The following is a 9,481-nucleotide window of genomic DNA, read 5'->3' as shown; positions in this document are numbered from 1 at the left end:
CCTTAGCGCCATTTTGTTCTATGTAGCTCAGTCTTTGTTTTATGTAGCACCGTGATCCTGAAGAAACTTTGTCTCATTTCACTATGTACTGCGCCAGCTATATATGGTTGAAATTGCAAAAAAATCTTCTTGACACGACTTGACACTTTCTACCAACAGCATTGTAAATGACATCTCCCTCTACTTTCATGGACCGACCCCTGTCATGTACTCTTTGTCTTAACTTTTTTATAACTCGTAATATTGAACAAAGCAAAGACTTGTGTGATAAAGCATGCTTGAATTTAACGGAGTTTTTGGGGGCCCTGGCTGTCTAGTGTTTAAAACAACCATCCATAATCCAAACTCAATTCTTAAACCCATTACTTTTCCACAATGCCATTTAGCTGAAAGCATAATATGCATAATATGCACTCTGTAGCTGTCTATGCCAATACACAACCCACCACAATCATCTGCTCCTCAGATGTCGACAAACTTCATAGATCTAACAAAGGAACTATTACTCATATTTAACCCAGTAAGTACAGTCATTCGTCTTAATAGTAAGTATGCAGTATAGTTCTGAGTCAGTATGTGAGGGCAGCAGGAATACATACTGATATCTTCCTGGATACTGAAGTGAGAGGTGTTTATATTGTGTTATCATATCACAGAAATGAGGAGTGGGACTAGAGCTTCTTATATGACATTTTAAGCAGATGTACAAGTGTGTCACTATAGATTTAATGGCATTGTCCATCTCTTTCCTTACACTCACACAACCAGGCTCTGCTAGTAGCTATAAGCATCATGAATCAAAGGGGTCAAAATATCTCACACACACACACACACACACACACACACACACACACACACACACACACACACACAAGGGGTATTATAAGTAGTTGACTTCTCTACTGGGACACACAGATCTTTGTGTTCATTGAAATATTTTGCATTAGTCATAACAGCCATAACAAAAGGAAAAGCTCTAAAGGAGTGTGGAAAAGTCTGGGGGAAACCTTAGGAAAAAAATATGGCAAAAAGACTGTGTTTACGACTCTAAATGTTAATCTCTTTCAGTGTTCTTGAGAGATTAGAGATGATGACAGCTAATAAGGTTATGTCTGGATTTAAAACCCACACACCACTGAGATCCACTAACCACAGACAGATACTTTCTGCTACCACATTCATCAGGCAGACTGCATGTTACTTACACAGCTTAAATAAAAATATTACCACATTTACACACACGCATATATCATGCTGACCGGTATCCTCATGGAATGCTATTAAATTCTGAAATTTAAGCATATGGTTGACCAGTTTAGCTGCACAAGACCATCATTTAAATTTTCTTAACATGGACAAAACATATTACATAATCTCCTGGGCAAAGACATTAATCTTATTCTGTTATTCTGCCATAGTATGCCACTGAAAAATACCCAAAGATTACCCAAGAAAAAAATAAAAATAAAAAGCATAACAGAAACAAGGCAGCTGGGATTGATTTTAGAATAGTGACTTAAGTCTCAGGGCTCCTTACAAAATGCTGTTGACCCTATGTGAATAGTGTCTGCCATTTAAATATCCATAACTGCAGTAGATTATTTTGTCAACACAGTTGTAAGAGAAAGATTTACGGTGTCGGTTGCCCATTATTACAAGTGAAACATTGAAGAATGCTGCCCTCAGATGGTGTAATAAAAATCAGTTCGTATCAGTGAACGTACAGCAATGTAACTGTTCATAAAATTTCATTTTCAATGACTTTGATGCAATTCACCTGACTGGTATATATGTCAAGCCAAAAAGAGTCCATCATGTAACTAAAAGGATAACAACATATCAAATCCTTGGACATAGGACAGACAAAACACGGCTGAACTGCTGCCTGTTAGGTCACAAGGCCGTTTTGATGGCATTTTAATAACATCATCATCAAGTGAGCTCACATTTGAGCTCCCCAGACATTTACCTCAAACACACCTGTAAAGTCAGCTGCTGTCACTTGCCTAGGGGTAAAAACAGAGACTGCTAGCTAAGCATTTACTCACTGTTAGCAGCTGTACAGTAAAGTTTATACCATCTGGGATCAGTCTATTCACCACACAGGAAATGACTCTGGGAAAATAATTAATAGATGGACCAGGTTGATGACGCATGTCTCTCATCTGCCGTGTGACAATCAAATGGTACCAAAGATGACTAATAGCTTACTGAGTGCAGTAGGAAGAACTTTTTTTCTTCTTCGAAAGAATTAATCATGCATATCAGAAGTCATATGCTTCAAAGAGGTTCAAGAAAATGTGAATAGTTTTAACAGCAATGGTATAATGAATAATTGTGGCTATTGTATACACAAACGTATAGGATGCCTTTGTATGCTGTAGCATTACAATTTCCCTTCACTGGAGCTAATAGGCTTAGCACAACCTTATGCTCAAGATCCATGAGGATCCAAGGTTCAAATTTAAGAACTCCTGTGACTTACAGTAAGAATGAAATGGACTGCTGTCCCAACCCAGACCTCCTCACCTGATATCAGTACCTCACAAAGGTTCTTGCATATATACACAATATCCCTTATTACAAAAAGGTTGCACAAAATGAAGCTAAATTATTCTGCTTCTTATTTCTGATTACAGCACAGCTTATAGATCAGCTTCAACAGTCCAAGCTACTTTTCCCTTATTTAGATATGTTTATATCGACTATACAGTTTCGATGATACAGGGCGGGAAAACCATACTGGATGCCCGTGATCTTCAGGCCCTTAGACGGCACTGCATCACATACAGGAATGCTACTGTAATGGAAATCACAACATGGACTCAGGAATACTTCCATAAAACATTGTCGGTGAACACAATCACAACATATGCCCCATCCAGACGTTATCTCTTTCAGGGAAGACCTTGCATTTTACAACATGAAAATGCCAGACCACATACTGCATCAATTACAACATCATGGCGGCGTAGAAGAAGGATCCGGGTACTGAAATGGCCAGCCTGCAGTCCAGATCTTTCACCCATAGAAAACATTTGGCGCATCATAAAGAGGAAGATGCGACAAAGAAGACCTAAGACAGTTGAGCAACTAGAAGCCTGTACAAATATGGGACAACATTCCTATTCCTAAACTTGAGCAACTTGTCTCCTCGGTCCCCAGACATTTGCAGACTGTTATAAAAAGAAGACGGGATGCCACACAGTGTTAAACATGGCCTTGTCCCAACTTTTTTGATGTGTTGATGCCATGAAATTTAAAATCAACTTATTTTCCCCTTAAAATGATACATTTTCTCAGTTTAAACATTTGATATGTCATCTATGTTGTATTCTGAATAAAATAAAAACTTCCACATCATTGCATTCTGTTTTTATTCACAATTTGTAGTGTCCCAACTTTTTTGGAATCGGGTTTGTAGTTGATTAGGTGTCCACAAACTTCTGGCCGTATGATGGTGTAAACCCTCTCACTCACTCACTCATTTTCTACCGACTACCTCGGGTCAGCCTGTGCCTGTGCCTATCTCAGGCGTCATTGGGCATCAAGGCAGGATACACCCTGGACGGAGTGCCAACCCATCGCAGGGCACACACACACACTCTCATTCACTCACGCAATCACACACTACGGACAATATGCCACTAAGCCACCGTGCCCCCCATGGTTTAAACCATTTATGCTTATACATACATTGTTAATATTTACATACAGTCAAAAAAAAAGCATATTAAATAAATAAATCATATGTTTTCTTTTCTCACTTGTTGGACATATTCTAAACGCTGTTGACAGCAAAGAATTTATTCATTTTTTTGTACATGAATAGTTGGGATTAGGCTAAAACCAGATTTAATTAAAGCTTTACTTATTGATATTGATAAGCCAAGTTTCCATCCTGAGCAAAACAAATTCTTAGTTTATATAAACAAATCACTGAAAGGAATTTAATTAAGTTGAAATTAATAAAGTTGCACCTGGCATGTTTTAGTGTTTATATGAAATTATGTAATAAAAAAAGTCTTTGAACAGCGTCCCTGCTCGGCCCAGGGTAGGTACGGTACTTTATTGTATCTCTTGTGTTACGCAATAAAGGACAAATGATCCGATATGTCGCCTGCACATTCTGATTTAAGCGACATGCTAATATTAAAACTGCGCATTAATATTCTGCATTTTTCAGACTGTTAAATGTTATGCTCAAATTTGCACAGACTGAAGCCACACAAGTTGTTTTATACAGTTACGGAGAAGATTAGGCAATAAGGAAACTTGCTGAATTTGTGTACATTTAGTCTAGAATCAAATACGCAACTTTGGCGGATGAGGCTTAATATAAATCAATGCTACAGGTGTCCTACATTTTTACCAAACACACTTAAATATGTGTGCAATATGTATTATGATATACTGAGAATAACATGTTTGTTGTGAAAACATTAAGTCCATATTGGGCCTTGCGACTCCTTTGGGGATGAAACTGGCTTCTAGAAGATAAAGCCCCTGAAAACCTGGTGTCGCTCCATGGGCTAGGCTTAGATTTCCACTGCGGTATCTTTGTAGTGGCAGTATCACACAGATCCTACTGTCCCTCAGGTGTCAGTCTTACAGTGCACGGCATCTGCATGGAGCTTTGAGACACTGGGCCCTTTCTCTCCAGGCACAGGAAAAGACATGGCACAGACACAGACGCGGATCACGGCAGGTTTAGATCCTATTATGCTACAGGTTTAATTAAGAACTTGTTGATCTTGAGGCTTCAGCTTCACAGTGGCCTTTTGTAAAGGACAAGGCTCGGGGTCTGTTTTCTCTGATAATGAAAAAGGGGATATGAAGGATATATAAGATATAATGTTCCTTTTTCTTTACATTAAGGTATGAATGAAAATCTTTAATCGCATCCTTCTTATGGACTACATGAAAAGAGAAGAGACCGATATTAAAGTATTGCTCATTGTTCATCTGTTGCTCAACATTTTTTCAATTGAAAAAAAAAAAAGTTAAAATCCTAAAAGCAATGTATTGATTTGTTTACGAAGTAAACAATAGCTAAGAATAAAAAATGTAAAACAAACTTTTTTTTTAATAATTTATTTGCAATCTCCAATAATAGTAAAAGGTAATTCATTGGAGATGAAGCTGCTGATTAAGTTGGTTATTACAGTGGTTATTTATGATGATTGGCTGAGGTAGGACTGTTCCTACAGAATGTAGAACCCTGTGTATTTACAGTTGTGCTCAAAGGTTTGCACACCCCCAAAAGAAATTGTTAAACTTTGCCATTAATTAGGAAAATATGACTTATAATGCAAAAGATTTTTTTTTCTTATTAAAAGATAGTGGTAACGTGAAGTCATTAATTATCACATAGTTGTTTGAGTCATTTTTAAAACCTAATGATAACTGACATCACCTAAATAACCCTGATCAAAAGTTTACATACAGTATCATTGAATGTTTGGTCACATTATAAACACACCGGTTGACACACAAAGGTTTAAATGGCTATTAAAGAGAAGTTTCCACACCTGTGACTCATTGTTATTGTAATTAGTGTCTGTGCATAAATAGTCAGTGAGTTTCTCAGCTAACGAGGTGATGTACTGATTTGGCTGGATGCTGTACCATGGAAAAGACAAAGGAACTGCCAATGGACCTGCGTGATAAGGTAGTTAGACTTTCTAAAGCAGGAAAAGAATATAAAAAGATCTCAACACTTGAAAATGCCAGTTAGTACTGTTTAAACTCTGATAAAGAGGTGGAAAATAAGAGGTTCTGTAGATACTAAGCCACGGTCAGGTAGACCAAGAAAGATTTCACACAGTACTGCCAGATGAATTGTATAAACAACGTTGAAAGAAATACAGACTGCTCTGGAATAAAGTGGTGGTGTCGTTTCAAGGAGCACAATAAGGAGCTACTTTTATACAAATGAGCTGAATGGTCAAGTTGCCAGGAAAATGCCTTTAATGCCCCCATGCCACAAAAAGGCCCACCTTCAGTACACAAGACAGAACCTAGACAAGCCTCACAGCTTCTGGAGCGAAGTCATATAGAGTGATGAGACCAAAATGTAACTTTATAGTCACAACCATAAACGCTATGGTTTGGAGAGGAGTAAACAAGGCCTACAGTAAAAGTACACCATCCCCACTGTAAAGCATGGTGGTGCAGCTCTTATGTTTTGGGGTTGTCTGAGCTCCAGTGGCACGGGGAAGTTATTAAAAATCTATGGCAAGATGAATGCAGCATGTTATCAAAAAATCTTGGCAGACAATTTGCATTCTACAGCACGAAAGCTGCACATGGGACGATCGCGAATGATTCAAAGCACAAGACAAAGTTGACCCTCCATTGGCTACAGCAGAAAAAGGTGAAGGTTCTGGAGACCAGCACAGTCTCCTGACCTCAAGATCAGACTCAGAATCGGGTTTATTTGCCAAGTGTGTTGACACACACATGGAATTTGGTTCCAGCTGTTGATGACTCTCAAGTACAGACATCATTGAGCCACTTTGGGACATTTTCAGGAACTGGAGGCATTTTGCTAAGAAGAAGGGGCAGCTATACCACCTGAGAGAATTAAGGACCTCATGCACAATTATTACAAAAGACTGCATGCCATCGTTGATGATAAAGGGGCAATACACCATATAAAGAACTAAAGGTATGCAAACTGTTGAACAGGGATTATTTCCTTTTTTTGTTATGTTTTGTTTGATGATTATGACATTGTTACGCCTTATATATTAACATGAGTCCTATTAGAAATAAAATACATTTGTTTTGCCTCCTCACTCATGTTTCTTTAAAAAAAAATGGTACACATCCTGCTAATTTTCCCAAGGTATGCAAACTAATAAGCACAACTGTGTGTGTGTGTGTAAATGAGGTTATATGAGTCGTCACACATAATGATAGCACATCATACAAGAAAATAACACCAAAATCCAGCTTTGCATTACTTCCAGAACTTTGGATTCTTCTTGTAAGAAAACAGGATTTAAATAGATCGGGGTTTAATAAAGTTTAAATAGAAACGAATTACAATTAGTGTAAAATGATAGGAAAGGTCTCTTTTGTTAAAAACTTTTATATCTGTCTTATGTTTGATGATTTATTTATTTATTTATTTTTATTTGTCTTTACATTTTTATGACTCCACAGTCACTGTTATATAAAGACCAACATGATGTAGGCTTTATGTAGTGACTTAGACTTGTTTCATTCTTGGACATTGGTCTCTTGGCCAACTTTTGCAAAAAATAACATTTGTGTTTGTCTTTTCTTTTTGCATATACAAAAGTTGACAAGTAATCCCTTCTTCTAGAAAACAGCTGACTCACTGGTCACAATGCACAAATGAAGCCAACTAGAAGCAAAGGCCTAGCCTTAAAAAAAAAAAAGGGATGAGATGATCTTTTGTCTCAATCTTCACTCTGGGGTTTCAATGTCCTTTTCATTTGGACTCGATCTTCACCTGATCTCGACTACAGCCCTACTGTGACTAAATATTTATTATTATTATTATTATTATTATTATTATTATTATTATTATTATTATTATTATTAAATAAATATTTATGTAATTGGATTTTTTTTAGAATACTTTTTTTAATCACTAAAACGTTAAAGTGTTAAATGTTAAAGATTCTAAATAGATTTTTCCAAAACACTGGGGTGCTCACATGAAGGCAGTCATTACTGTACAGTTCAGTTAACTCCCATTCACACAATCTATCCTCTTGCTGGATATAATACAAAAAAAAGTGTCTGTTGTCGTGCCAGCTTTCATCAACCATCGGCGGTCATGCGAATGAAGATTCTATAACTGTGGACTTCCTGCATGCTCCAATAAGCATTGCTAACCTATCTGCTTCCTGTTTTTAATCAGCTCTGATGACAGACACCCTGCCTACAAGACATGCACGTACAAATCCATCAAAGGCCACTTTGTGTACAACACACAGCAAGAACCAAAAAGGTCAAATCCTCAAAGAACACACTACTGACCTGCTTATTCCACAGCACTGTGGAGGATTAGAAAGCAAAATGATTGTAGGTGGTTTCGTTTGTATAAAATTAAACTTCAATTTAGTTCATTTACAAAGACTGTAAATTAAACTGATGGTAATGTGACAACTTTCAGAATTGTGAAAGCTCAGAAACATGTGCTTGACATATTTTGCTCATAATGTTTTTAAGTTATGACTGCAGTCAGTTTTGGATAATTCGCTATGCCAAAAGCTGTAAAGTTCCAACAGTTTTTTCTGCAAATTTTCCAATGCTATAAAACTAATTTGGTCTTTTTTTTTTTTTTTTCGAAAACCCCAAACTGCTTCAGAAAGAAGACACAACCATAAAATGATCTCCCTTCTAAGAAAGACAGTAAAACTGCGTATAATCATAAACTATTAGTTGTGAAACTACCAATGCAACAACATAATACTCACCACCAGTCCTTCCAGAACCACTATTTCTTCTCTCTTGTGCCTTACAAGGTAATTTCTAGATTATATTTATATATATATATATATATATATATATATATATATATATATATATATATATATATATATATATAAATATAATCTAGAAATTACCTTGTAATTTATATATATACACACACACACACACACACACCCACATCCTTAACTATCATGTATGGCACTTTACAAAACTTTACCATCCCCGATAATTGCAAACAAATTAATTTGTTCTAACCATTTATCTGTTTGCCATAGCTTCATGTTTTATTCTAAATGGAAATTAGTTATATCGGGTCTGATGTGAACTCGGAAATTGCGCTGATCTGTTAGTTCCTCAGTTGTTTAATTCCACTCTACTACAAATTGTTATAAAAAGGACAATATTTACATTGACATTATTTCCTGTCCAGTGTCACCCAAACGAGGACGAGGTTCCCTTCTGAGTCTGGTTCCTCTCAAGGTTTCTTCCTCACATCATCTCAGGGAGTTTTTCCTTGCCACAGTCACCTCTGGCTTGCTCATTAGGGATACATTTTACAGATATATAGTAACTTCATTTTAAACTTTAACACTTTTACTCTGTTTCTATACTCATGTACGGCTGCTTTGAGACGTGAATTGTTAAAAGCGCTATACAAATAAATTGCAATCAATTGAATTGAATATCAAGTCTTAAAAACACTACTAAGTTTACATCAGACAGCTGTACACATTATTACAGATCCGATAATAAACTAAGTAAATCGAAATCTTATATTGCAATTTGATTAAATAGGACTTGAGTTTTAGCCTCAATGTCCCAAAGTCACAACTAAATCTCTCCCGTTGTCTTAAATCGACTTTATACAAAGGCTAAAATTCTCATTCACACAGTAACCACAAAGCGAGGTGCCAGACTTCATGCATAATATTATTTTACGATAATATTTTGATCTGGAAACCGGATTCATTTTGAAGACTTTCTGAAGCAAACGTAAGATACTTTGTGT

Source organism: Tachysurus vachellii, chromosome 26, assembly GCF_030014155.1.
Source record: "Tachysurus vachellii isolate PV-2020 chromosome 26, HZAU_Pvac_v1, whole genome shotgun sequence".
NCBI lineage: Eukaryota > Metazoa > Chordata > Actinopteri > Siluriformes > Bagridae > Tachysurus > Tachysurus vachellii.
This window is presented reverse-complemented; position numbering follows the sequence as displayed.